This window comes from Periplaneta americana, chromosome 4, assembly GCF_040183065.1.
Source record: "Periplaneta americana isolate PAMFEO1 chromosome 4, P.americana_PAMFEO1_priV1, whole genome shotgun sequence".
NCBI classification, from domain to species: Eukaryota; Metazoa; Arthropoda; class Insecta; order Blattodea; family Blattidae; genus Periplaneta; species Periplaneta americana.
The window spans coordinates 151975892-152001889 of NC_091120.1; the positions used below are offsets into that span (position 1 = coordinate 151975892).

Genomic DNA, 25998 nt, shown 5'->3' on the forward strand with positions numbered 1-25998 from the left:
TTAGCATGCGAACAAAGAACACTTGTATTTCCTTCAGGTCAGAAAACTTGCAACCAATATTTATAACCTTGCAAACAGATTAAACTGTCTTTCTTGACATGTTATGCTATCAGGCTTCCGTTCTACACAGAATTGAAGCAATTATCATGCAATTAAATATGGTCTGTACTCAGCGAACGAGGAGGTAGCTGGAGTTCTAGATTATTCATTTCTATTAATTAAAGTATTATTTACATAACAATATAATTCTATGTAATCTGTATCTGAAACAAGATAAATTGCACGTATACTAGTACAGAACAAGAACTCGTTAAACACGACTATAATTCTATCTGAATAGTTCTCTGTTAGGGAACGGGTTAATATCTTTTGAGCTTTGTGGTAGACAAAATAGATAGGGAAGCGATTTTCTTCTAAGAATTTTAATCATTCCCCTTGTTTTTTGTTCCACCATTGTTCACAACCCATTACTGCATAGCGTCCTAAAAATAGGACTTGCGTAAAATACTGATTCCTATGAAACTTTTTCTTATTTAATGCAGTTGGATGCGTTGTTTTGAAGGTAAATGATCATATTATATTATAATGTTGGCAGCGTTTGAATTCCACAAGACATTTGTTCATACCAGCTAATTTTTGATGAGATGTCAGGAAAACCGTATTTTGTGACGCACCGTAGGTAAGAACATTACTCTGTAATGGTGATGCAGAAATCTGATTTTTATTTTCACATAATAAGTTCAATGATTTAGTTTTCATGTGGTATATAACAACGATACAATTTTCTTATATGTTGCTAGCTACAAGATGAAATAAAGTGCCGTCCCAAAAATAGGACGCCATATCGTGTGCACTCCTGTAGTATTCTGTACAATATGTATATGGTTTCCCTTTCATTCTTTTATTTTCAGTCTAGTGGTGAGTGAAATTCTGGGGTTAATTGAAAATCAAAATAATAATAATGAGAGTCTAATAGCCTATTTATGTGACCCATCCAGAAGTTTCCCACGATGCATAAAGACAATGATAAATCGGACAACGAGCATGAGGCTTATTTTAATAATCTTAAAATGCTACTAAGTAAAGTGGAATTACAAAAAATATGTAATGATGATAATGAAAATGACATTGTTGATGAAAGTATGCCAGAGTTTCCTAACATAAAAGCTGCAACAAATGATTTTGGAAGCACATTAGACAAAAATGAAGCCGGTGTTTCTCGTACAAGTTATTGTCGTCCGAAGAGAAGGGAGCAAATATATGAAAATTTCTAAGACAGCGAAGGTAATTCCAGGCTAGAAGTCCATCGTACTACAACAAGTACTAAAGTACTATTACTACTACCACAACCACCACCAGCACCAGCGCTTGCAGCAGCAACAGCAGCACCAGCTCTAGCAGTAGAAGCAGTAGCACCAGCGTTGGCAGTACCAATGTTAGCAACAGCGGCAGCGGCAACAACAGAGTGGTGGTCCATCTTCGCTTATTTTCTTGATGTTGCCGTAGTAAATGCTTGGCTTCTGTATAGAAAAATGAAGCCTCAAAGCTCTTCAGAACAACTTCTCAATTTTCGCAGTGTCCTGGCTCTTAACAGTACTGAAAAGGCATGGGGTGAGTTCCCACCAAGGAAAAATTGCTCCCATTCCATCAGGAGTTATAAGATTTGATGATCAACACCAGTGGCCAGTTGAAAATGAAAATCAGCGAAGATGTGATAATTGTACAGGGAAAACAAAGTTCATCTGCAGCAAGTGTCAAATTGGACTCCACACTAAATGTTTCTACCCTTACTACACAAAATAGTGTTGTATAATGCATAGGCTTCTGTCAGAAGGGCAATTGAACAATTGATTCTACAATGCATATGTTCTGCAATCATAATAAATATATAAATACATTTTGAACTACATAAAGGGATTATTCTATTCAATTTTTGTATCACTGACTATTATGCGTAGCGTCCTATTTATGGGACGGTCCTTAATTTTTATCCCAGAAAGTAAATAAAGTTAAAACTGATATGAAAGCATTCTTAAATTACTAACTAGCAAATTTTAACTCAGAAACGCATTTATGAAGTCATTAATATGCAGTTATGGGTTCAACAAACCAATATATAATTATAATCACCATGATCTTTTATATGCAACGGTCAGATACTGGAAAGAGTAAACAGTTATAAGTATTTAGGTACTATTGCCAGCAGTGATGGAAGAACAGAACAAGAGATACTAAATAAAATTAAAAGTGAACAACAGCCTACTACCAAATAAGCAACACAATAGCTGGAAAAAATGAAATCAATACCAAGACCAACATGCAAATATATAACTCAGTAATAAAACCAATACTACAATATGGAACAGAAAGTATACCGCTAACTGACAAATACAGAAGCAATATAACGGCTATAGAAATGAAGTATCTGCGGAGAACGATAGGAGGAACTAGAAGGGATCGAATAAGAAACGAAAAAGTAAGAGAAGAGGTAAAACTAAAGAAATCCATAATAGAGAATATAGAAGAAAAACACTGAAGTGGTTCGGACAAGTGTATAGAAAGAAAGAGGAAAAGAAAGTTAAACAGGTAATGAAGATGCTAGTGGAAGGAAGGATAAGAAGAGGTAGACCAAAATTTAAGTGAGAAAATACTATAGAGAAAATAGCACAACAACGTCAAAAGACAATGGTTGAAATAAAGAAAATGTGTAAAGATAGAGAGATTTGGAAGACATGGACGGAGAGAAGTGAACCCGACGCCTAACAGCATCAGGGATTGGAGGAAGAAGAAGAAGAAGAAGAAGAAGATCTTTCATATGCTTTAGGTCTAAGTTTTCTGGTTCAAAGCCGATTGAGAGTTGTACACTTTACAGGGCGATAAAATCCTTAGTAAGCTTCGTTACGCTGGGCATGAATAGATGAATGAATGGACGGACGGACGGACAGACAAACGAAAAGACCAGAGTACCAAAATGTGCCAAAAATTAATATTCAAGACTGTGCACTTCAAATATACGTACCAATTATTATCACAGACTTTCCGGGAAGGGGTAACAATGGGAATTTTAGTAATAGTGAGAGACAAGGAAAAAAAGTTGGAACGGGTCAGCAGCTATGTCGTCATAAGAGAAGTCCAAGATAAATTTAAGAAACAACCAACAACAAACTAAAATCATGTGTTGTGTCACACAGGACCGGATTAATGATCAAGACAACATAGCCTACTATATTCATTACTAACGAGGAGTCGGCATGTAAATAAATTTGTAATGTGATGTGAATGAACCCCATCATAAATTCAATGGTGAATTTGCAAAATAACTTAAGTCCCTAGAAGTAGTTTTCAGAAAATTAAAGAAAACTGTTTTTGGCCTCGCTGAATCACATATTGTTACAATATAATTTTTTATATGTAAGAGATATGTAAGAAAAATAGTTTTATGATAAAAGTACATACTTTTGTATTCTTCTTAAAGTCGTAAAAATTTAATTATCTTCAGGACTTAAGTTGTTCTGCAAATTAACTTCAATCCTGCATCACAATTATTAGGTTACTGACACACAAACATGTTTAACTAAATGTATTTATACCAAAATCGTAAAATAATCTTATTGCAATTGTCGAACAACATTATTTTGAACAATTTGTTAATCACAAGAGCACAGACAACTCTTAGGAGTGTTATAACGAGACCACAGCTTAGTTTCATCTTTAAATTCTTTGTTGTCTCTCATGCTATAATGTTTTCGTAAAATGTATGCACATCTTCTTCATCACGAATGTACTTAAGCATTTTACGAATATCATACATTTTGGTTTCATTGATCGTGGATAAACCACTGTGTTGGAAAGTGTGGAGAAAATGATGCTGAAAATGATCAAGAAGTAGAAAGGGAATTGGTTGTGTCACTGGCTGAATAGAACTGCCTACTGAAGAATGCACAGGAAGGAATGGTAAACGTGAGATAAGTTCGGAAAGAATTACCAATGACAACAGACAAAAAACAATTTGTCAGCTGAGTGTATGATCAAACTTACATATTATGTAAGTTTCTTCAGCACTTGACGGGAAAAACAACTTAAATCCAGAACTAAAGTCGTTTTACCCCTTAACCAAATATTCTGCTGCTAAGAAAAACTATACAAAAGTCGTGGATTAAAGTCATTCTGCTACTAAACGATGCCCCTTGCACACAGTAACATAATCATGCTCTCAACTCAAAACCCCCAAAATGTGGACTTCAGTCGTTTTGCAAATTCAGCATTCAATTATTTGTTTATACATTTATTTTCATATAACATATGACTGAAAAACTAAACACTATTCTCAGCAAAGAATTACACAACTCCTCTCCGATACACATCCACACAGGTGTAACTTACCCACTTTCCACGTCAGCAAATCATAGATACTATTATCGGTACATGATAAGAGTGGCTTATGTGCTAGAAACGTTGCGCAGTAGCATATTACCAGTACAGAAGGCGAGGCGAGACCTGGCATATGAGCTGTGCGAGATGGGAGAGAATGAGTTATCAGAAAGAGAGTTTGTTTCATGATGGTTAATATTATATGAATCTACCGACACGGAAGTTCATCTCAGAAGGAGTCCAAAGTCTCAAAGCTCCTAACCATTAAGAGATTCTATATAAGTCACTAGTTCGTCCAGTAATGGAATATGGTGCTGCATGTTGGGATCCTTACAGATTAGAACATATTACGACATTGGAAATATTCAAAAACGGGCTCTCAAGTGTTGTCGTAATAATTCACCATTAAAATGGGACACACTCACGGACAGGAGAACGCGAATTCGATTATGCGCTATGTTGAAAAATACAGAGGTGAGCCTGCCTGGAGAGAAATAAAAAATAGGTTGCAGCCGCCAAATTAGTCTTCATAAATTGAGGGAAAGAAGACAGAGGACGGACACTGGAAAGCTTTCTTTTCTCAATCGTACTTTCAGGGACTGGAATGCTTTACCTGCAGACTTATTAAGACTTTACCAATAACCAAAAATGTATTTAAAAATAGGCTTAAGGACTTTACTAATGTACGTTAGAATAGTATGCACACTATTTTGTTCTTTTACAAGTATAGTGAGTAAGCAGAGAAACATATTGAATCTCCAGTGATTTATATTGGGTGTGCAGTGTGTTGTAGTGAAAGTGCAGTGAGCTTCAAACAAATTCTGAGAGTTATAGTGGCAGAGAAACGGGATTGATTTACAGTGAAAGGGTGTGAGCTATAGTGAAAATGCTAAAATAGCTTGCAATAGGATCTAGGCTAGCGATTTTGAGGTTAATATAGTAGTACGACTCTATGGAATAATAAGGGTGTAATATTGATGTTTTGTTATTTTAAGTGTTGTATCAGTGAAGCAGTGTGTTGTGTCAGTGCAGTGTGTTTGTGTCAGTGAAGTTTTATATTTTATAACGGTAGTGCAAAGTATTTGAACAGTGAAATGGTTTTGAAGTGTAAGTGAAATCAGGACAGTGTCAGTGAAATGTGTCGTAGTTCCAATGCAGTGAGTGAGTTGAGAGCGAAATAAATGTAGTGCTGAACGGTACTTGTGCAAGTATGAACATTATATACTCGTGGGTTTAAGTTCGAATTTAGGGTTATGATACAAATTACATTTACTTTAAATGTTATTTTAAGTGATCGTGCTTCATTTAATTTAGGATGCTCCTTGTTAATATTATTATACTATTATTATTATTACTGTTATTATTATTATTATTATTATTAATTGTAATTTATATTAATTGTCATTATTGAGTGTAATTAGTTACCACTGTCACCGGGTATTTATCCATTTGCTGTGTGAATACAGTAAATACATGCATACAAAACCTATCTTCTCCCTCCACACCTATTGATAATATAGCAACGGCACGTGATAAAGTCGCAGGACAGGTCTTCTTCCTCTACTGTACGTGGTACAACCACAGTTTAGTATACACAGTTGCGAAGCTCACTACTTAATAAATATGCAAACATAGATAGTTGCTGACCACCAGGATCGCTACTATCGCCTGAGCACAGACCCTTTCCCGAGTAGACGATAATGTATGTTCGGGTTTTCTATTTCAGTGTATGGAGCTCGGTAAAATTTTATATTATAACTTTATTGCGTATCATAGCTACATTTTATTTAGTGTAATGTGTCCATAAGTTCCGTTTACTTCTTATTACATGATTTGTTGCAGAAATAATTACAAAACTGTGTTATTTTAATGTGAAGAGAATTTTACATATTAACACAATCTATTCGCATCAACATTTTAAGTTTAGAATGGAAGCTATTTTGAGATTTAATAAAAAAGAGTTTATGCTGTGATTTTAATTTAGCACATCTATCTTCCTTAATTGTAGATAGAAAATTTACCCTTCCACTCCTATGAAATTAGTGTTCGTACGATTGTGTTACTTCGTCTCTTAGGAAGTATATAAATACAATAATCCAGTACGTACTCTAATTGTAGTATTAAAATACAGACAAATTGAATTGTCGGCGTATCATACATGACATTATGCTTAATTATAATGTATAAATGCGAATATTGAAGTAATGGTACAGTAAACATAACCTATAATTTCAGCATATCTAAATATCCGTGCGGTGCAACTGAAAGTTATTGAATCGTGCATAAATGAATGTACAAGAATTTCGCAATATTTAATTCAAATAAAGGGAGGTATTACACATACGAACAACGTAATTTTCGCACTAAAAATTATATTTCACCTTAACTCGCAAGTGAATTATGTCTGAAGTGTCTCATAATCATTGTTTTAAATTTTATTATTGCAATTACACTGCATTTTAGAGAAATATATGTTATTATTTATGTATTCCAACTAATTTATATGATTTAAAAGCCACCCTTCATGATCGGGTTAAGCGAGTCACATGGTGTGCCTTACGGCCTGGATTAGATCACGATGGCAGTGACACAGTCTATTGTTCCTAGTACTCACAGCGCTCCAAGCGGCTGGCAACTATCGCGAGAAATGCAATAAATCATCCAAAGCATCGCAACTGTATACACTAAACTGTGGTACAACTATAGGCCTTCCTATCTGCCCTGATGATGAAACCTGTATGTAGTTCGTAAACGTTGGCAATATCAGTTCCAGGACACGGTGGAATACATAAGGGTGCTATGCATAGACATTTCGCTAGCCCGCGCTACGAGCGTGCTAAACTAGCCTCGGCTATCGACTGATTACTTGTACAGGATTCATATCATATCATATCATATCATATCATATCATATCATATCATATCATATCATATTATATCATATCATATCATATCATATCATATCATATCATATCATATCATATCATATCATATCATATCATATCATATCATATCGCTAACACTGGTTAATGAATACCAAAAACGTTAGTTCGCTGGTCATCCACCGGAAGCTCGCGTAAGAATGTCTATGAATAAGGCCCTAAAAGTCTAATCCTGATCACATTTACCATGGGAGCCTAAAAACCTATATAAAGAAATAAACATTTCATCAAAGTAACAACTTCAATTATATTTAAAATATCTCATAAATTCTTCGTGAGATGAAATCTGCTACTCTGACATTCCTATTTGGTATATTTCAACTTCACGTATATTTATTTTAAATTCGTATCGCTATTCGTGTTTGGCAATCTTTCATTAACATCTGGAGTGTAACTTATAAAAAAGACGTTGAATATATGAACTCTTTTTATCAGCTCAACAAAATGGGACATTAAATTCCTTTCTTGATCATAAAGTGAAACGCATTTGCATCCTCGTATACGGCAGTTAGCAACAGAAACGCATCAATTTTATCGCTAATTCCCCAGCTGGTAATGTATCACAATATCTAGAGAACCTGTCAGCCCGGTTATGAATAATAATGAATGCACTCCAGCCTACGACCAGAGATACTTCAAGTTATCACAATTATGTTGCGTCATCATTTGAATACGTTGTCAAGGGAATTGAATAGTAAAAACACAACCGATGTGGTCGATCGTCTTCTGTTTCTTGTGTGGGTTTGCTGGAATGATTGTTAGTAGTACACACATAAAAATGAAGAGCGGTTGTAAAAATTTCTACGGAAATTCAGCCTGTCGTTCTGTATACGTGTTCTCATTGTCAACCACAAACCCTTTCAGAGACATTAATTCATATTTATTGCTAGCATTAAGCATTATCGTTTGCCCTTCACGTTAAAGATGATGCTTCGTGGCTTTTCTACACGTGTGCAACGATAGGGATACCGTTACCTCCTACTTTCAATTTCAGAGACAAGAGTTCAATTCCCGGAAGGGTTTTAAATGGACTTTGTGATGTACAAAGACAGTGTTGTGAAGGTTTTTTTCGGGATAAATTTGTTCTCCGTAGAATCATTTCACTAGCTCTCTTTATTTGAAGTAATATACGTATCAGAGGAAGATTTTTCATGTAATATTCTGAAGAAAAAATTGGAATCAAATCCTTCGATAATAAAGTAAATATAACGATATGAGTGTGTATGTCTCGTTTTATTGTAATCCGACAGAATGGTAAATCGTCAGAACATACTGGTCAGTTTCAGTATAGGCCGATACGTGTGGACGGGTGATACTTACTGGCTTTTAAGGAACCCGGAGGTTCATTGCCGCCCTCACATAAGCCCGCCATTGGTCCCTATCCTGAGCAAGATTAATCCAGTCTCTACCATCATATCCCACCTCCCTCAAATCCATTTTAAAATTATCTTCCCATCTACGTCTCGCCCTCCCCAAAGGTCTTTTCCCCTCTGGCCTCCCAACTAACACTCTATATGCATTTCTGGTTTCGCCCATACGTGCCACATGCCCTGCCCATCTCAAACGTCTGGATTTAATGTTCCTAATTATATCAGGTGAAGGATACAATGCGTGCAGCTCTGCGTTGTGTAACTTTCTCCATTCTCCTGTAACTTCATCCCTTTTAGCCCCAAATATTTTCCTAAGAACCTTATTCTCAAAAACCCTCAATCTCTGTTCCTCTCTCAAAGTGAGAGTCCAAGTTTCACAGCCATACAGAACAACCGGTAATATAACTGTTTTATAGATTATAACTTTCAGATTTTTTGACAGCAGACTAGATGACAAAAGCTTCTCAACCGAATAATAACAGGTATTTCCCATAGTTATTCTGCGTTTAATTTCCTCCCGAGTGTCATTTATATTTATTACTGTTGCTCCAAGATATTTGAATTTTTCCACCTCTTCGAAGTATAAATCTCCAACTTTTATAGTTCCATTTTGTACAATGTTCTGATCACGAGACATAATCATATAGGCTACTTTGTCTTTTCGGGATTCACTTCCAACTCTATCTCTTTACTTGCTTCGCGGGTGATAGTGCGACTATTTTATTAAAAGTGCTTTATTTATATTTTTAAAAAATTCATCACAGAATGTTGGATAGTTGTTTAGTTATGTGGGAAACGCTTCGTCACTGCACAGTGAACTGAATTTTGAAAAAAAATAAAAAAATAAATAAAAAAAAATGTAAATAACTTTTTTTTTAACCGTAAAAATGTTTTTTTTCATATAGCAGAAGCGCAGTGTTTTACACATACTAATTTTCATTACTGTACAAAATACAGTAATGGAGGAAAAAATGTTGAATATTTCCAAACTTTTATGCTGTAAGCCGTACCTAACCCCTTAATTGCCGTGTAGCCTATACAGTATATGGTTCCATATTTACATTTCTACACTAAATTATGTATTGTATAAGGAAAATAATATTGATGTTTTGGAATGGCTCGGATATAGCTCAATGGTAGAGAATTCGACTGCAAATTGTGATCCTCGGTTCGAAGCTGGATAGTCCTGTTCTATTTGTTAGACACTACTAAATTATAATTTGAAACTGTCTAGATTCTACATTGTATCCTGTATGTGAAAATGTTAAATACAATACAAGTCAGGGAGTATAGCTTAGTGGTAGAGCATTCAACTACAGATCGAGAGGTCCCCTGTTCAAACCCGTGTGCTCCCTATTTTATTTGTTACTAAATTACATTTTGAAACTGTCTAGATTGTACACCGTATTCTGTAAGTAAGAATGTTAAAATTAGTATACGTCAGGGAGCATAGCTCAGTGGTAGAGCAGTCGACTACAGATCGAGAGGTCCCCAGTTCAAATCCGGGTGCTCTCTGTTATATTTGTTACTAAATTACATTTTGAAACTGTCTAGATTGTACACTGTACTCTGTAAGTAAGAATGTTAAATACAATACACGTCAGGGAATATAGCTCAGTGGTAGAGCATTCGACTGCAGATCGAGAGGTCCCCGGTTCAAACCCGAGTGTTCCCTGTTCTATTTGTTACTAAATTACATTTTGAAACTGTCTAGATTGTACACTGTATTCTGTAAGTAAGAATGTTAAAATCAGTACACGTCAGGGAGTATAGCTCAGTGGTAGAGCATTCGACTGCAGATCGAGAGGTCCCCGGTTCAAACCCGGGTGTTCCCTGTTATATTTGTTACTAAATTACATTTTGAAACTGTCTAGATTGTACACTGTATTCTGTAAGGAAGAATGTTAAATACAGTACACGTCAGGGTGTATAGCTCAGTGGTAGAGCATTCGACTGCAGATCGAGAGGTCCCCGGTTCAAACCCGGGTGTTCCCTGTTATATTTGTTACTAAATTACATTTTGAAACTGTCTAGATGTACCCATACACTGTATTCTGTAAGTAAGAATGTTAAAATTCTTACACGTCAGGGAGTATAGCTCAGTGGTAGAGCATTCGACTGCAGATCGAGAGGTCTCCGGTTCAAACCCGGGTGCTCCCTGTTATGTTTGTTACTAAATTACATTTTGAAACTTTCTAGATGTACCCATACACTGTATTCTGTAAGTAAGAATGTTAAATGCAGTACACGTTAGGGAGTATAGCTCAGTGGTAGAGCGTTCGACTGCAGATCGAGAGATCCCCGGTTCAAACCCGGGTGTTCCCTGTTATATTTGTTACTAAATTACATTTTGAAACTGTCTAGATTGTACCCATACACTGTATTCTGTAAGTAAGAATGTTAAAATCATTACACGTCAGGGAGTATAGCTCAGTGGTAGAGCATTCGACTGCAGATCGAGAAATCCGCGGTTCAAACCCGGGTGCTCCCTGTTATATTTGTTACTAAATTACATTTTGAAACTGTCTAGATTGTACCCTGTATTTTGTAAGTAAGTGAGAATGTTAAATACAGTACACGTCAGGGAGTATAGCTCAGTGGTAGAGCATTCGACTGCAGATCGAGAGGTCCCCAGTTCAAACCTGGGTGCTCCCTATACTAAATTATATTTTGAATCAGTCTAGATTGTACACTGTATTCTGTTTGTAAAAATGTTAAAATCAGTACACGTCAGGGAGTATAGCTCAGTGGTAGAGCATTCGACTGCAGATCGAGAGGTCCCCAGTTCGAACCTGGGTGCTCCCTATACTAAATTATATTTTGAATCAGTCTAGATTGTACACTGTATTCTGTTTGTAAAAATGTTAAAATCAGTACACGCCAGGGAGTATAGCTCAGTGGTAGAGCATTCGACTGCAGATCGAGAGGTCCCCAGTTCAAACCCGGGTGCTCCCTGTATTAAATTATATTTTGAATCAGTCTAGATTGTACACTATATTCTGTTTGTAAAAATGTTAAAATCAGTACACGTCAGGGAGTATAGCTCAGTGGTAGAGCATTCGACTGCAGATCGAGAGGTCCCCAGTTCAAACTCGGGTGCTCCCTGTATTAAATTATATTTTGAATCAGTCTAGATTGTACACTGTATTCTATTTGTAAAAATGTTAAAATCAGTACACGTCAGGGAGTATAGCTCAGTGGTAGAGCATTCGACTGCAGATCGAGAGGTCCCCAGTTCAAACCCGGGTGCTCCCTGTACTAAATTATATTTTGAATCAGTCTAGATTGTACACTGTATTCTGTTTGTAAAAATGTTAAAATCAGTACACGTCAGGGAGTATAGCTCAGTGGTAGAGCATTCGACTGCAGATCGAGAGGTCCCCAGTTCAAACCCGGGTGCTCCCTGTACTAAATTATGTTTTGAATCAGTCTAGATTGTACACTGTATTCTGTTTGTAAAAATGTTAAAATCAGTACACGCCAGGGAGTATAGCTCAGTGGTAGAGCATTCGACTGCAGATCGAGAGATCCGCGGTTCAAACCCGGGTGCTCCCTGTTATATTTGTTACTAAATTACATTTTGAAACTGTCTAGATTGTACCCTGTATTTTGTAAGTAAGTGAGAATGTTAAATACAGTACACGTCAGGGAGTATAGCTCAGTGGTAGAGCATTCGACTGCAGATCGAGAGGTCCCCAGTTCAAACCCGGGTGCTCCCTGTATTAAATTATATTTTGAATCAGTCTAGATTGTACACTATATTCTGTTTGTAAAAATGTTAAAATCAGTACACGTCAGGGAGTATAGCTCAGTGGTAGAGCATTCGACTGCAGATCGAGAGGTCCCCAGTTCAAACTCGGGTGCTCCCTGTATTAAATTATATTTTGAATCAGTCTAGATTGTACACTGTATTCTGTTTGTAAAAATGTTAAAATCAGTACACGTCAGGGAGTATAGCTCAGAGGTAGAGCATTCGACTGCATATCTTGAGGTCCCCAGTTCAAACCCGGGTGCTCCCTGTACTAAATTATATTTTGAATCAGTCTAGATTGTACACTGTATTCTGTTTGTAAAAATGTTAAAATCAGTACACGTCAGGGAGTATAGCTCAGTGGTAGAGCATTCGACTGCAGATCGAGAGGTCCCCAGTTCAAACCCGGGTGCTCCCTGTACTAAATTATATTTTGAATCAGTCTAGATTTTACACTGTATTCTGTTTGTAAAAATGTTAAAATCAGTACACGTCAGGGAGTATAGCTCAGTGGTAGAGCATTCGACTGCATATCTTGAGGTCCCCAGTTCAAACCCGTGTGCTCCCTGTACTAAATTATATTTTGAATCAGTCTAGATTGTACACTGTATTCTGTTTGTAAAAATGTTAAAATCAGTACACGTCAGGGAGTATAGCTCAGTGGTAGAGCATTCGACTGCATATCTTGAGGTCCCCAGTTCAAACCCGGGTGCTCCCTGTACTAAATTATATTTTGAATCAGTCTAGATTGTACACTGTATTCTGTTTGTAAAAATGCCAGGGAGAGGAGCTCAGTAGTAGAGCATTCGACTGCAGATCGAGAGGTCGCCGGTTCAAACCCGTGTGCTCCCTGTTCTATTTGTTACTAAATTATATTTTGAAAATGTCTAATTCATATGTCGCCAAAACTTATCCTCCGAATACACCAACAGAACGCAACAAGCTCAGCACTCAAATGGAAGGGATGAAAGAGGAATGGGTACGCTTCCCCTTACCACAATATTTGATGTGCAGTGCCGGACTGTAAACTTAGAAGTAAAACTTTGAACACATTGGTTATTATTGATGTTCTTTAATTCAGTTTGTTCGTCATTTTTGACAAACTTCGTAGAACAGTGAATGATAAAGTATAACAAAACAATACCAAAACAGTAATTCAAAGAAAAATGGCATTTGATTGATTAAAGTCAGGAGTAAAATTACATTTCACTAATTTTAACTATTAAATGAGATGCTCATCTGTAATACGAGTTCTTTTTTATTTTACAATGTTCATTTTTGTAAAGAATTATTCACATATAATATAATGTGGAGGAAAACATAACTGTAATTTTGGCTGCATAACGTATTTTAATTTGTTTAGCAGTTTGAAAATATTAACACCTTTCAGATCTTTATATTAGGTTTCCTAAAACATGTCGTTTAAGAAATATACAACTTCCTCTTGTAATTCTCACCTTAGTTTCATTATTTATAAGCAAAAAGATTTCCACGTAATTGAAAATCAGTTTCAATTATTTTAAATCGAAGGAGTTTTTTGTTATGAAAATATATTTGCTGTTCATTCAAGAGATAAATGTAATATAGGCTTATATTTTGTATACAGTATTGCTAAATGAGCGTAACAAGAAAAATTGAGTAGCCTATGTTCTTCTCTGATAAATTTTGCTTTCATGTTTATTAGTAAAAGAAAAAAATGAATGCTGTCGTACATATGAACTATATTTTTAATGTATGTGAAGCTACCGACTTAATTTGTTGATTTTTATTTTATTGTGTTATTTTACGACGCTGTATCAACATCTAGGCTATTTAGCGTCTGAATGAAATGAAGGTGATAATGCTGGTCGAATGAGTTCGGAGTCTAGCACCGAAAGTTACTCAGCATTTGCTCGTATTGAGTTGAGGGAAAACCCCGGAAAAAACCTCAATCAGGTAACTTGCCTCGACCGGGATTCGAACCCAGGCCACCTGGTTTCGCGGCCAGACGCGCTGACCGTTACTCCACAGGTGTGGACGAGGAGTAATCTGCTTACTGAAGGATGCACTGGAAGAAATGAACGGGAGAAGAGTTCGGGGCACAAGAAGATATTATATGCTAGACCAGGCCTGCACAAGGTTTGCGCTCTCCGAGCCGGCTCACAGCTCATGAGCGGAATGCAGATATTAGCTGCGCTCTGTATAAGGTGGACTGGAAGAAGGGGTGATCTCGTACAAAATATACACAAAAGGAGGAAATACTGGTAAGAGTGTTTATGAAATGAATTCCCGTTCATTGTTTGCAAAACTATCTTGGACTATTATTAATTAATAAAGAAATAATTATTTTACAGAAATAATAGAAATTCTATAGCTACTTAAATGTACAATATCATTTTGTTATATTTTTATTTATCAGTACATCAAAACGAAGTTTTATGCTGTTGGCAGCTGAAAGGAACAGTAGCCTACCGATCGTAATGAAATATCAGTTACAGATGTTCGATGTCTGCCTTTATTAAAGTTGATTATAGAAGACAGTTGCTCACAAATATAAATGTTATTGCTAATGTTTAGTCTTGTAAAACTCAACCAGGCTAGTAGTATTATTCAAACGATCTTTAGCCCTTAGGTCACATTGAAGATCAATAAGTTCGAGCTGTAAATCGTTAAATGTTAAATGTTATGTTCCGTCTTTTAGATTCCTCCATACTGTACAGTAGCAGTAGGTAAGCAACGTGAAACAGTTACTGAGAATAGGCCTACTCACTGCACTGCACTAGATAACTGAGTGGTCGTTTCCCTCTCCTCTACCTATAGCAAGTCTATGTCATTCTGACTATCTTCCTCTCCGTTTCGGCGGGCGGTAAACACAGCTCTCCCGCTCCGAAGGAGCGCGCGTGCTCGTTGAGCGCTGTTTGTGCAGGTATGTGCTAGACGATATTAAGATATATGGATCATATGCGGAGACTAAAAGCATGGCAGAAAATAGGAAAGATTGGAGAATGCTGGGTTTGCAGTGAAAGACCTGCCCATGGGCAAAACATGTATGTATGTATGTATGTATGTATGTATGTATGTATGTATCTTTGAACGCCAGTGTAAAACAAACTGGGGTGAACTGCAAGCATATAACGCCCGGCAAACACCCTTGAACTTCTGCACGTACGACAGGCGCACTGTGGAAGGCAGGGTTTCTGTAAGTTCCATGGTGTTATATGCGGAGGATTCTCTATTACGTTTAAGTGTACCTGGTAATCTATTCCCCCGTCTCTACTCCTACAATATCCCTGTAGCAGATGTAAACACAGTACCAGCACCACTACGATCAGAGACGTTCAAATGATAGATATTTTACAACTATACTTTCTACTTAGCCTCAGCTGATAGTACTGGTCTTACACACAGACACCCAAATTTAGAGATGTGTCCAGCGAGGCGAGTTCAGGATGTTGGCCGGGGAGATCACCGCAATCTGAGGCCCTAAATCCCTGCGTGAAGTCTTTTTAATGGGACCTTTGTGGAGGGATGAGGGTGTTGTATTGTTATCCTATCTGAATGTGACAATCTGGTGTCGTCACGGTGAGGGAGGATATTTTGATAAAAAAAGCGCATTAGAGTGCAGGGGTTCTGCCTTCTGTTAAGAGTCTCTCTCGCTCTTCCTAGTGAGTGACGTATGTAATCAAATTGTCCTCGCCAACACTTCTGGTCTTTGTTCGCGGACGGGGTGGAGCTCCCTGTTTGTTTTGTCAAATTTCACAGCTTTAATTTCTTTTCATCTCTCATTGATTCCAGACTCACAATTTGTGACAGGTTCTCACACGAGAATTCCTTTTCTTTCCGGAATTTCTGTTCACCCTCTACCAATCTTCAGCCATAGCTTTTAGGATCATTATTCAATTAGTTTGGATAGTTAGCTATTTTGTTGCTTTTCTGGGCCTTTTACTTTTCCATTACCCGATGTGTAAAGAAATGAAGAGTGAGTACTACGGTTAAAGTACGATTTAAGACTTTGACGTTATTGAACGTGGTGCAAGAGTTTTTGGCTTTAGCACTATATATTATTTCATATAATAATAATAATAATAATAATAATAATAATAATAATATAATAATAATAATAATAATTCTTTATTTATACTGGCAGAGTTAAGGCCATAGGGCCTTCTCTTACACTCTACCAGGTCACAAAGTATACAAGCAGTTAAAATTTAACAAAAAGTTAAATAACATAATACTAACATATTACAAAAAAATAATAATAGCATAATAAAATCGTCACTAAACAACTAAATAATAGAAAAAAGAAAGTAAAATACATTGGAATATAGTAACAGCAACTCATTTAGTACATATGCTTAATATGGAAAACGTAAGGTAGAATATAACAAAATGGAATGTAATAAAACAATAATAAAAAAGAAAAGAAATACGAATATTAAATACAATTCACAATAAAAAGACTATGCTAATAAATTCATCGGCTGATAAAGAGAAAAAAAAAAGGGAAAAGGAACGAAAGAAATATATAGCATATATTTTTACAAAACTATCGCAGAGAAAAGGACTTATAACTGAAAGGAACCTGAATTGAAAAAGTGCAATTTTAATTTATTTTTGAAACTAGACAATGTCCGACAGTCTCTGACATGTTGTGGTAGAGTTCCACAGATGAGCTGCAGAGACCGTGAAAGATGAAGAGTAGAAGGCTGCTAGAAGAGTAGAAGAATTTTAACGGCTGCTGGTATGAAACATTATTTGAACTGTGACAGTAGCGGCTGGTGGTCAAAATAATGAGTGTGCTACAATCTCTATATCGGCCTACTGTATACACTTAAGTATCTTAATTTGAGACTCGCCTAGTGACGAAATATGAAATCCATACGACGTTCCTTCTACTGCAGACCTTTTCAATTACCCTGGTGTTAAACCCCTACATCTTGGAAATCACACTCTTTTCTATTGACAGTATTGCAAGAGCAGTGAGGCGATCCTGGGACATAGTGTTCCTTAACAACGTTTTTATGCGTTTCAAGCAAGAAAAACATCTTTCTGACTCAACAGTGGTCATTAGTGTCGTAATCAAAATATTTAACTTCGTTAGTTCACACAATGGATCCTGTTAGTTGTTGGAGATTCTGTATTGTAAGAAATTGAACATCTCCATCTACTGGGTGTTCATTTCAAAGTGTGTTATGACGTCACTGTTGTGAGTCAGCGATTTGAAGCGAGTTTTAGCTTTTATGTCAGAGAAGTTGCCTATTATTCGAGGCGTTCAATCTGAACTTGAGAACGTGTACGGTATAACTTGAACGTCGTAGCAACAGATGGCGGTCTTTACGGTCTGTGTGCTACAATAACCTCTTTCAAACTGTATTTTGCGCGGGCAAGTCGTACGCAGGGTATTTGTTATCATCGGTTGCGTACGGCAACATTCCACAACACAAATCAAATGCTCCGTGTCCATCTTGACCGTCGAAGTTAACGTCAACAAATACGTAAGTAATCGTCTTAACCCTCTCCCCATATCCTGACAGTAAGAAAAAAACTCACCTCAGTACGTGTTTCGAAACAGTTTATATTCTTGCCATTACCGGCGTTACCGTACGTATTGGTACGTACTCTTCAGAATGAACGCCGTACTTGCCAGGCAACTTCTCTGGCACATAGGTAATACGCCTTTGCGGAAGTGTAGGAAGATTGAATTCTCTAGGCTCATCGACTAGCCAAATGACGGCATACAGCGAGCCATGACACACTTTGAACTGAACACGCAGTATATTTCGGAAGTCGGGTCTTCCGTATAGAACTCCAAGTTGTGTCTTTAAGGCCCGCTCCCACTTAGCGGAATCGAATCGAACAGAATTTCTCTTGGAATGCTTAAAGGCTGGGAACGATGAGTAGTTTCCTGAATTATACGGTCACATACTTTCTTGGCTTCAATTTTCTGGGATTCCATTTTCCGTCGCTTGCTGGCTGATTCAGGAGGAACCTCAAAAACCAGGTAGATGGCAGCAACAGTCGGACACTTGAATTACCAAATACATTGTATACAGTTCCAAGTTCTTACACAAACAAGCATTCTTTCGTTACGCTTTACTTTTGGAATCTCCAAGCTGTGTCGTGCTGAAGCTGACTACAGCACTTCCCCGCGTAAAAATAGCCAATCAGAGCAGTGATTTCAGCTTCCCACATACGCATTAATTGTCTACATTCTCATGTAGAGTTTTGAGTAGCACAACGTACCCCCTGAGGCAGCAAAGAGCGAAGAGCGAAGACTGAACACTATAACCCGTCATGAACATAACCACGGAAAAATGTGAAATGACAGATCAGATACTATGGTATTGCAAATACATTGTTTGATGAAAAATTTATCATTGAGCTGTAGCTCTGTATCACTTAAGGACGGGCCGCCCCTGTTACTATGACTTAAAACTATATAATAATATAATTTCTCACAATCATTACCCTCATTTAGAAAATGTAAGTACAATGAAATTTAAACTGAAAATGAAATAAGTTATTATGAAAAATTAACATAGGGGTAGATAATTAATTGCTAAATATTAAATTTATCTGCTTATTAATATTTGTTATGAATTATTTCAATTGTAATTATTTATTTTATCATATATTGTTTGTAGTCTTTGCTACTTTCTTTTTATGACATAAATTTCTTGCTTAATTTTTCTTCTTCTTCTTTCTGCTCGCCTATAATGCAATTTTGAACTCCCGAACACGAGCGTTGCTCATACGGGAATAAATTTATTCAATTTTAATTTATGTTTTAATATGTAACATGTTCGGTACCGGTAATGTTTAATATATTGAATAAATTCAGTATTTTATGTATGTAATATTGTTTAATGTATTTAATATGTAGTTTGTAATAAATGCACTCAGAAGGTCATTAAAATAAGAATGACACAGCTGATGATCAATTTCAATCGGCGCTATGCCCTGTCTATTAAAAAACTTCACGCGGCGGGAGCTGGAATAGGAACGTCCATCTTCAACCAATGCAACGAAGCTACTGAGAACACTCGGGAAGTTCCGCTAGCGCATGCGCTATGCCAGGACATTACTCTATCACGTACACGCAGTCGCTTCACGCAACATATGGTTTGCTAGCTGTGGGACGCGCCTCGTATATTCGTCCCGATAAAATACACTAATGTGGTCAGTATACAAAATAAAAAATACATTAGAATTTGTATTTGAGATAAAACAAATACAGCGCTGCCACTTTACATTAGGGGGCAACCAGACTTCTGTCAGTTACTACTTGAATCTTACAGGTGCGAATAACGGCCTGTCACGAAACCATTTTTTGCAGCACATAAAGCAGTCGAAGACGAAGTTGTTTTTTGAAATTAAAACATCGATGAAAGGTGAATCAATATTACTGAGTCTTAGGAAAAAAGAAAAAAAAAACAGCAGATTGCTCACACGTGCATGATGAGAGAGTTGGACCACGTGTTTCGTCCAGACGTCAACTCTGGTTTTTGCCACGTGCTTTAGCTCTTCTGTACAGGCGCACCAAAATGATATAACAGCTGAAAAACTAGCTGGAGTGCAGTACGCACGTTCCTCCTACAAGAAATGCTAAAAATGAAGTACCTATTTTAATCTACCGCTAATGTGTTTATGTAATACAGGGTTGTTTCCGATCTCTGATAACGAATTTGAATGGCATCATGTGCGTCAGGAGTCACACGACAGCTGAACTGTAGATCAGTAGTGAGTGATCTCATAGTCAGAGTACGCGGCGACTCACAGCAGAAATTCCCAAGAAAATCGAGCCTTTTTGGGAGGGGTACATAACAACCCTTTCCGATGCCAAGTACAGTTATGTGAAAATAAAAGAAGCCTGCAATAAACGAGGGTTCGTTAATTCCAAGAAAGGCATCTTCTGTGTACTTAATAAGATAGATAAAGCTCGAATGAAATTAATTTGTATCATCTCGTGGGGTGCGGCGAGTTGTGACTGTGCTGGATTTGCTTGCTTTTTCCACTCTGGAATTAATTCCTTCCGATTTTTGCTAGTCTTACTAGGTACACACAAGATGCCTGTCTTGTAAATAAGAAACCACGTTTTTTGCAGGCTCCTATGATTTTCACGTAATTGTACTTGGTATCGGAAAGAGTTATGTACCACTCCCAAAAAGGCTCGATTTTCTTGGGCATTGCTACTGTGATACACCGTGCACTCTGATTATGAAATCACTCACTGCTGGTCTGTCACCTCTCGCCACAATTCAGCTGTCGGTGTGATTCCTGATGCATATGACGTCATTTAAATTCGTTATCAGAGATCGGAAACAACCCTGTATTCATGTTCAAACATATATGGAAGAAAACACACGTCTAACTCTACACTAATTTTTATCTCATTTTGTACATGTGAAGAATGTAATTGATGTTTGTTTTAATTCCCTACAGCAAAAGCTTTGTTTTAGAGTGGATTCTTCTCAATTGCAATTCTAATGGAAATGCGAAAAAATCGAAATGTCCTAAATTCGAATTAACAATATATATATATATATATATATATATATATATATATATATATATATATATATATTAGAAAATTTACATAGAATAACAAAATTATACACATGTAACTATTAATTAACAATAAAATTAATGTCCAGTGCACTTAAACTAAATGCTGTCATATTATTGTACCCATATTGACACAGACAGTGAAATATCTTCTATAATACTTGTGTTGATAGTTTTCCGGTAATTTAATTGAGTTTGACGAATGTTTTGTATCATGATAATAATTATTATTTCGAGACCTGAGGTCGAGAAATTATTATCTAATAACAACAAACATGAGTTTATAAGGCGAAATTGAATTACCTGAGAATAACTATTATCAAGAATTATATCCGGCAAGATAATTCCAATGTGAACAATTGTAATTCTAAACAACTAAACACTGGAGTTTATAATTATGAGCCATTCCGGGCAAATTGGGAATCCCGATGATAAAATCTTTCTCAAAAATATTTGTTCATTATTACTGTAAGAAATAGATAACGCTCTAAAATTATATATTTTAATGTTTTCTTTTCAAAAGAGAAATATTTTACAAGTTTAATGGGTATTAAGTATAAGTGGTAGTATAGTATACATTTCATGAAACTTGTTAATTGAAATATAAGATTGTATTTTAGTATTTAATTTCATCTCATTGCATTTCATTCATACATGTGTATAAATTATAAAACTTTGTAGAGATTTGCTGAATTTATAGATTTGTAAAATTGTATTAATTTCATAATTGAAACGTAAGATTAATTCAATAGGAGACTTCATTAATCAATATCATATTATTATTATTATTATTATTATTATTATTATTATGTATAACCCTAACATATACCTATCTCAGGTAAAATAGAGTTCTCTGTAAAATTGGAATAGAATAAATAAATAAATAAATAAATAAATAAATAAATAAATAAAAATGGTACTGGCTGGTTAATAGGTATTGTTTCATTTCCCTAAAGTTTGCAGCACTTACTCATAGAGAGATCAGCTGTTAATGTGTGTTTTCAAGGAGTTATTGTTGAAGCACTATTTTGACATCGCCGAGGTTCGCAGGGAAAAAGTCAATATGCGAATGTAGGAAATGAAGCTTCACATTCATGTTACATCTAATTTCATGAAACTCTGCAACATTGTTTTAACCATGGGTTTGTACTTTGGATGTTTGTTGTTGCCCAAAAGTTGGCCACTACTTCATTAAACGAAACCCAAGCCCTTTTTCCCACTGGATTCATTGTACTTTCTAACAAACTGTCTTTTATTAAATGTCTGATCTGCGGCCCCACAAAGATCCCTTCTTTAAGTTTCTCATAAGATACTTTCGGAAATTTTGTTACCAAGTACTGGAAGCAGTCACCACATTTTGGAAGAGCTTTAGTGAACTGTTTCATTAATGCGAGCTTGATGTGCTGAGGGAGTAATAGCACAGTCTAGTATATACAGTCACGAAGCTTGAGTTGTGAGGGTACTAGAACAATAGACTGTGCAGGTACTATTTCGCATTGTCTGTAATGAAGCGATAGTAGCGATCCTAGTGGATAGCAACTATCTATGGATGCATATTACTACGTATTGAGCTTCGTGACTGTATATACTAGACTGTGGTAATAGTATCTTGGTTGGTTGAACAAGTGGTACATTTGTTATGTTCTGTGAACCGGGTTGGAGGGCCAGTCTGTTACCTTTCAATGTTTGTCTTTGGCTCGGCTGTCCCATTCACAAATGAAACACGACATTTTTGTGTAGCCGGATTGTTGACCAAGCAACATACCAACTACTTGTAAGTGTCCACAAATTGTCCAAGAATGTTTTTCATAGTTACGTATTTCAGCAGAGCTTTGAGATTTTCATACGTCTACTTGAGATGTACTGAATATGCAATGGATATTGAGTAAAAAAAAATTCCATTATGTAGAAGTACAACTTTGAGGCTACGTTTTGACGAGTCTATAAATAAAATAACCTCCACTGACTTCGATTATAAGTGACGTTAAAGAAATTCAATAAAACCTCAATATCACAACAAAAAACAAGAGAATCTTCTTCTTTAAATAATTTTATTAATTCCAACTAATCCCTCTTGCCAAAATAAAATTTCCCTCCCTCGCAATAAAAGTTCCCTTTGTGGAATTTACGTTTAAATAAATAATGAGTTCACTTGATTTGCAAAAAAACTGTGATAGAAAAAACTAATTACTTACTTACTGGCTTTTAAGGAACCCGGAGGTTCATTGCCGCCCTCACATAAGCCCGCCATTGGTCCCTATCCTGAGCAAGATTAATCCATTCTCTATCATCATATTCCACCTCCCTCAAATCCATTTTAATATTATCTTGCCTCTACGTCTCGGCCTCCCTAAAGGTCTTTTTCCCTCCGGCCTCCCAACTAACACTCTATATGCATTTCTGGATTCGCCCATACGTGCTACATGCCCTGCCTATCTCAAACGTCTGGATTTAATGTTCCTAATTATGTCAGGTGAAGAATACAATGCGTGCAGTTCTGTGTTGTGTAACTTTCTCCATTCTACTGTAACTTCATCCCTCTTAGCCCCAAATATTTTCCTAAGCACCTTATTCTAAACACCCTTAATCTCTGTTCCTCTCTCAAAGTGAGAGTCCAAGTTTCACAACCATACAGAACAACCGGTAATATAACTGTTTTATAAATTCTAACTTTAGAAAAAACTAATTACATATCTGAAATCAGCGCAAGAAATACTTTAGGAACACGTAAACTTACAGAAACGTAAAAAATCATCCTGTTTGATTTCTTTACTTGAAGCTGCTGAGTCTTTTAAATTTCCCTAGAGCGCAGGACCAGTGCGTAACTAGGTAGATTAGTGATGGGGCTGCCACCTTAAGGTTTCTAATCCAACCTCTCCTCATATTGACCCCTGAAAGAGAGGGTTGCTCCTTCCGCTCGTTTCGTCATATTGTTGCAATAAAGCAATTATGCCTCTGTCGACCGTTGAAGACTTCACCCGTAACCATGGGCAAGGGACCCTTAGCAGGTACTGTCAGCCGGGTCAGCTGAGCCCACGATTTTTTACGAGGTGTTCTCCTCCCCTCTTCCTTTCTCAACCTGGCTTGGGACAGGCTATAAGGAGACTATCTTAAAGTTGTACAACATAATGGCGATACCAACCCTTCTGTACGAATCTGAATGTTGGACATTGTCCCCCCCAAAAAAAGACTGGAAGCAGCCGAGGTGCGTTTTTTAAGAGCGGTGGCGGGATATCGGCTTATTGATCGAAGACGAAGTGAGGATATAAGAAAAGAATTGCAGATATTATTTCCAGAATAAAAACCAATCAGATAAAATTGTTGGAACATGTGGAAAGAATGAATCAAGATCGATTCCCAAGAGTATTATTGAATTACGAGTATTACCCCAAGGGCAGAAGAGACCAAGGACGTCCATGTAAACGATGGAGAGATCAATTTTAATTAGCATCATCATCATCATCATCAATGGCACGACAGCCCTTCATGGGCCCTGGCCTTCTTCAGAAGTTTTCGCCATTCCTCCCTATCCAATGCCAAATTTCTCCAATTTCTAACACCCAAAGTCTTGATGTCATCCATCACACAGTCTTCCCATCTCAATCTCGACCTCCCAACCTTCCTTCCTTCCATCGGAATAGATTTAAAAACTCTCTTCGCAACCCTATCATCTTGCATTCTCACAAAATGACCGGCCCAATCCAATCTTCTTATTTTTATAAATTTAACAATGTCCGGCTCATTACATAATCTGTACAATTCGAAATTATATCTTCTTCTCCATGTTCCGTTTTCTCTAACTGGTCCAAAGATTTGCCTAAGAATCTTTCTTTCCAATGTACATAATAATGTCGCATCTGACTTCGACAATGGCCAAGTCTCAGATGCGTAAGATAGTACAGACCTTATAAGAATTTTATACATCATAATTTTTGTATTCCTAAATATAATTTGAGATTTCATATGTCTTCTAAGACCATAAAAAACATATATTGGCAGATGATATTCGTTTTTTTTTATTTCAGAACTAACATTATTTTTGTTGTTAATTTAAGAGCCAAGATAGATAAAACTATGGACAGTTTCAAATTTAAAAGAGCCTATTTCCAGGTAAGGGGGTCCATTTATATTAGCTCTCGTGACTGGCATATACTTTGTTTTTTCTTCATTAATTTGAAAATGCATCTTTCTTGCTGCCTTTTCCAACTTAATAAAGGCCTCTTTCATTGCTGCCTGACTTCTTCCAGTGATATCTAAGTCGTCAGCGTATGGCAGCACCTGAATCGACTTATAGAAAATAGTTCCCCTGGTATTAATACGTGAATCCCTCATGACTTTCTCCAGTGCTATATTAAAAAGGAGACAGGCTAGTGAATCTCCTTATCGGACGCCACACCTAGTAGAAACAGGGTTAGACATCACATTTTGAATTTTAATTAACATTGAATAACATTTTAATATTTTAAGCTGTAAATTTTAATATTTTATAAAAACTCAATGCAATTATAATATATTAGTATAATATTTCACCTAAGCACAATAGCCTACTTGAAGCCGGAACAGGCCAATGGCCCAAGCAATGCTGTTGATGATGATGATGATGATGATGATGATGATGATGATGATAAAAAATCATGTTGCATAGTGATTTGATCGAATTATTTTCACTGTTATTAAGATGACTAACGCAGGTAACAAAACCCGCTAGAGAAATGAAAACTAAGAAGTGGTTTGCATCATTAAGATGTCTGGGAAGACTGTAGTCTTGTTGCTGTGATCCAAGTGTCTGCAGGAACACTGAAGAGTTTAGAAATAATTTGTGCTCATAAGTATCAATGTCATTAGCGCCAAGACGCGCTGACTTCGTCACTGTCAATTCTGAAGAGTGTGACAGATACGTCTCGAGAACTCAAACTACTTAGCAGCGTCTGGGGGATTGTAGCAGATAGAGAGGGTGAAATGGACAGAGTTCCTTGGTTTAACATAATGAAGCGTACAAAATGAGGGGTGTTTAAGTG

At 36.6% G+C, this 25998-nt stretch overlaps 17 non-coding genes across 17 annotated transcripts; all 17 read left to right on the forward strand.

The window, feature by feature from the left end:
* The first annotated feature begins 10125 nt into the window (after positions 1 to 10125).
* On the forward strand, positions 10126 to 10197 carry TRNAC-ACA (transfer RNA cysteine (anticodon ACA)). The gene has a single exon. It is a non-coding gene; the product is annotated as a tRNA-Cys (tRNA).
* Positions 10198 to 10285: 88 nt separating this feature from the next.
* On the forward strand, positions 10286 to 10357 carry TRNAC-GCA (transfer RNA cysteine (anticodon GCA)). Its single transcript has one exon. It is a non-coding gene; the product is annotated as a tRNA-Cys (tRNA).
* An 88-nt stretch (positions 10358 to 10445) lies between these two features.
* On the forward strand, positions 10446 to 10517 carry TRNAC-GCA (transfer RNA cysteine (anticodon GCA)). Its single transcript has one exon. It is a non-coding gene; the product is annotated as a tRNA-Cys (tRNA).
* Positions 10518 to 10605: 88 nt separating this feature from the next.
* On the forward strand, positions 10606 to 10677 carry TRNAC-GCA (transfer RNA cysteine (anticodon GCA)). The gene has a single exon. It is a non-coding gene; the product is annotated as a tRNA-Cys (tRNA).
* A 93-nt stretch (positions 10678 to 10770) lies between these two features.
* TRNAC-GCA (transfer RNA cysteine (anticodon GCA)) lies at positions 10771 to 10842 on the forward strand. Its single transcript has one exon. It is a non-coding gene; the product is annotated as a tRNA-Cys (tRNA).
* Positions 10843 to 10935: 93 nt separating this feature from the next.
* On the forward strand, positions 10936 to 11007 carry TRNAC-GCA (transfer RNA cysteine (anticodon GCA)). The gene has a single exon. It is a non-coding gene; the product is annotated as a tRNA-Cys (tRNA).
* A 94-nt stretch (positions 11008 to 11101) lies between these two features.
* On the forward strand, positions 11102 to 11173 carry TRNAC-GCA (transfer RNA cysteine (anticodon GCA)). Its single transcript has one exon. It is a non-coding gene; the product is annotated as a tRNA-Cys (tRNA).
* A 92-nt stretch (positions 11174 to 11265) lies between these two features.
* On the forward strand, positions 11266 to 11337 carry TRNAC-GCA (transfer RNA cysteine (anticodon GCA)). Its single transcript has one exon. It is a non-coding gene; the product is annotated as a tRNA-Cys (tRNA).
* A 78-nt stretch (positions 11338 to 11415) lies between these two features.
* TRNAC-GCA (transfer RNA cysteine (anticodon GCA)) lies at positions 11416 to 11487 on the forward strand. Its single transcript has one exon. It is a non-coding gene; the product is annotated as a tRNA-Cys (tRNA).
* Positions 11488 to 11565: 78 nt separating this feature from the next.
* On the forward strand, positions 11566 to 11637 carry TRNAC-GCA (transfer RNA cysteine (anticodon GCA)). Its single transcript has one exon. It is a non-coding gene; the product is annotated as a tRNA-Cys (tRNA).
* A 78-nt stretch (positions 11638 to 11715) lies between these two features.
* On the forward strand, positions 11716 to 11787 carry TRNAC-GCA (transfer RNA cysteine (anticodon GCA)). The gene has a single exon. It is a non-coding gene; the product is annotated as a tRNA-Cys (tRNA).
* Positions 11788 to 11865: 78 nt separating this feature from the next.
* On the forward strand, positions 11866 to 11937 carry TRNAC-GCA (transfer RNA cysteine (anticodon GCA)). The gene has a single exon. It is a non-coding gene; the product is annotated as a tRNA-Cys (tRNA).
* A 78-nt stretch (positions 11938 to 12015) lies between these two features.
* TRNAC-GCA (transfer RNA cysteine (anticodon GCA)) lies at positions 12016 to 12087 on the forward strand. Its single transcript has one exon. It is a non-coding gene; the product is annotated as a tRNA-Cys (tRNA).
* Positions 12088 to 12165: 78 nt separating this feature from the next.
* TRNAC-GCA (transfer RNA cysteine (anticodon GCA)) lies at positions 12166 to 12237 on the forward strand. Its single transcript has one exon. It is a non-coding gene; the product is annotated as a tRNA-Cys (tRNA).
* A 92-nt stretch (positions 12238 to 12329) lies between these two features.
* On the forward strand, positions 12330 to 12401 carry TRNAC-GCA (transfer RNA cysteine (anticodon GCA)). Its single transcript has one exon. It is a non-coding gene; the product is annotated as a tRNA-Cys (tRNA).
* Positions 12402 to 12479: 78 nt separating this feature from the next.
* Positions 12480 to 12551, forward strand: TRNAC-GCA (transfer RNA cysteine (anticodon GCA)). The gene has a single exon. It is a non-coding gene; the product is annotated as a tRNA-Cys (tRNA).
* A 228-nt stretch (positions 12552 to 12779) lies between these two features.
* Positions 12780 to 12851, forward strand: TRNAC-GCA (transfer RNA cysteine (anticodon GCA)). Its single transcript has one exon. It is a non-coding gene; the product is annotated as a tRNA-Cys (tRNA).
* The last annotated feature ends 13147 nt before the right edge of the window (positions 12852 to 25998 follow it).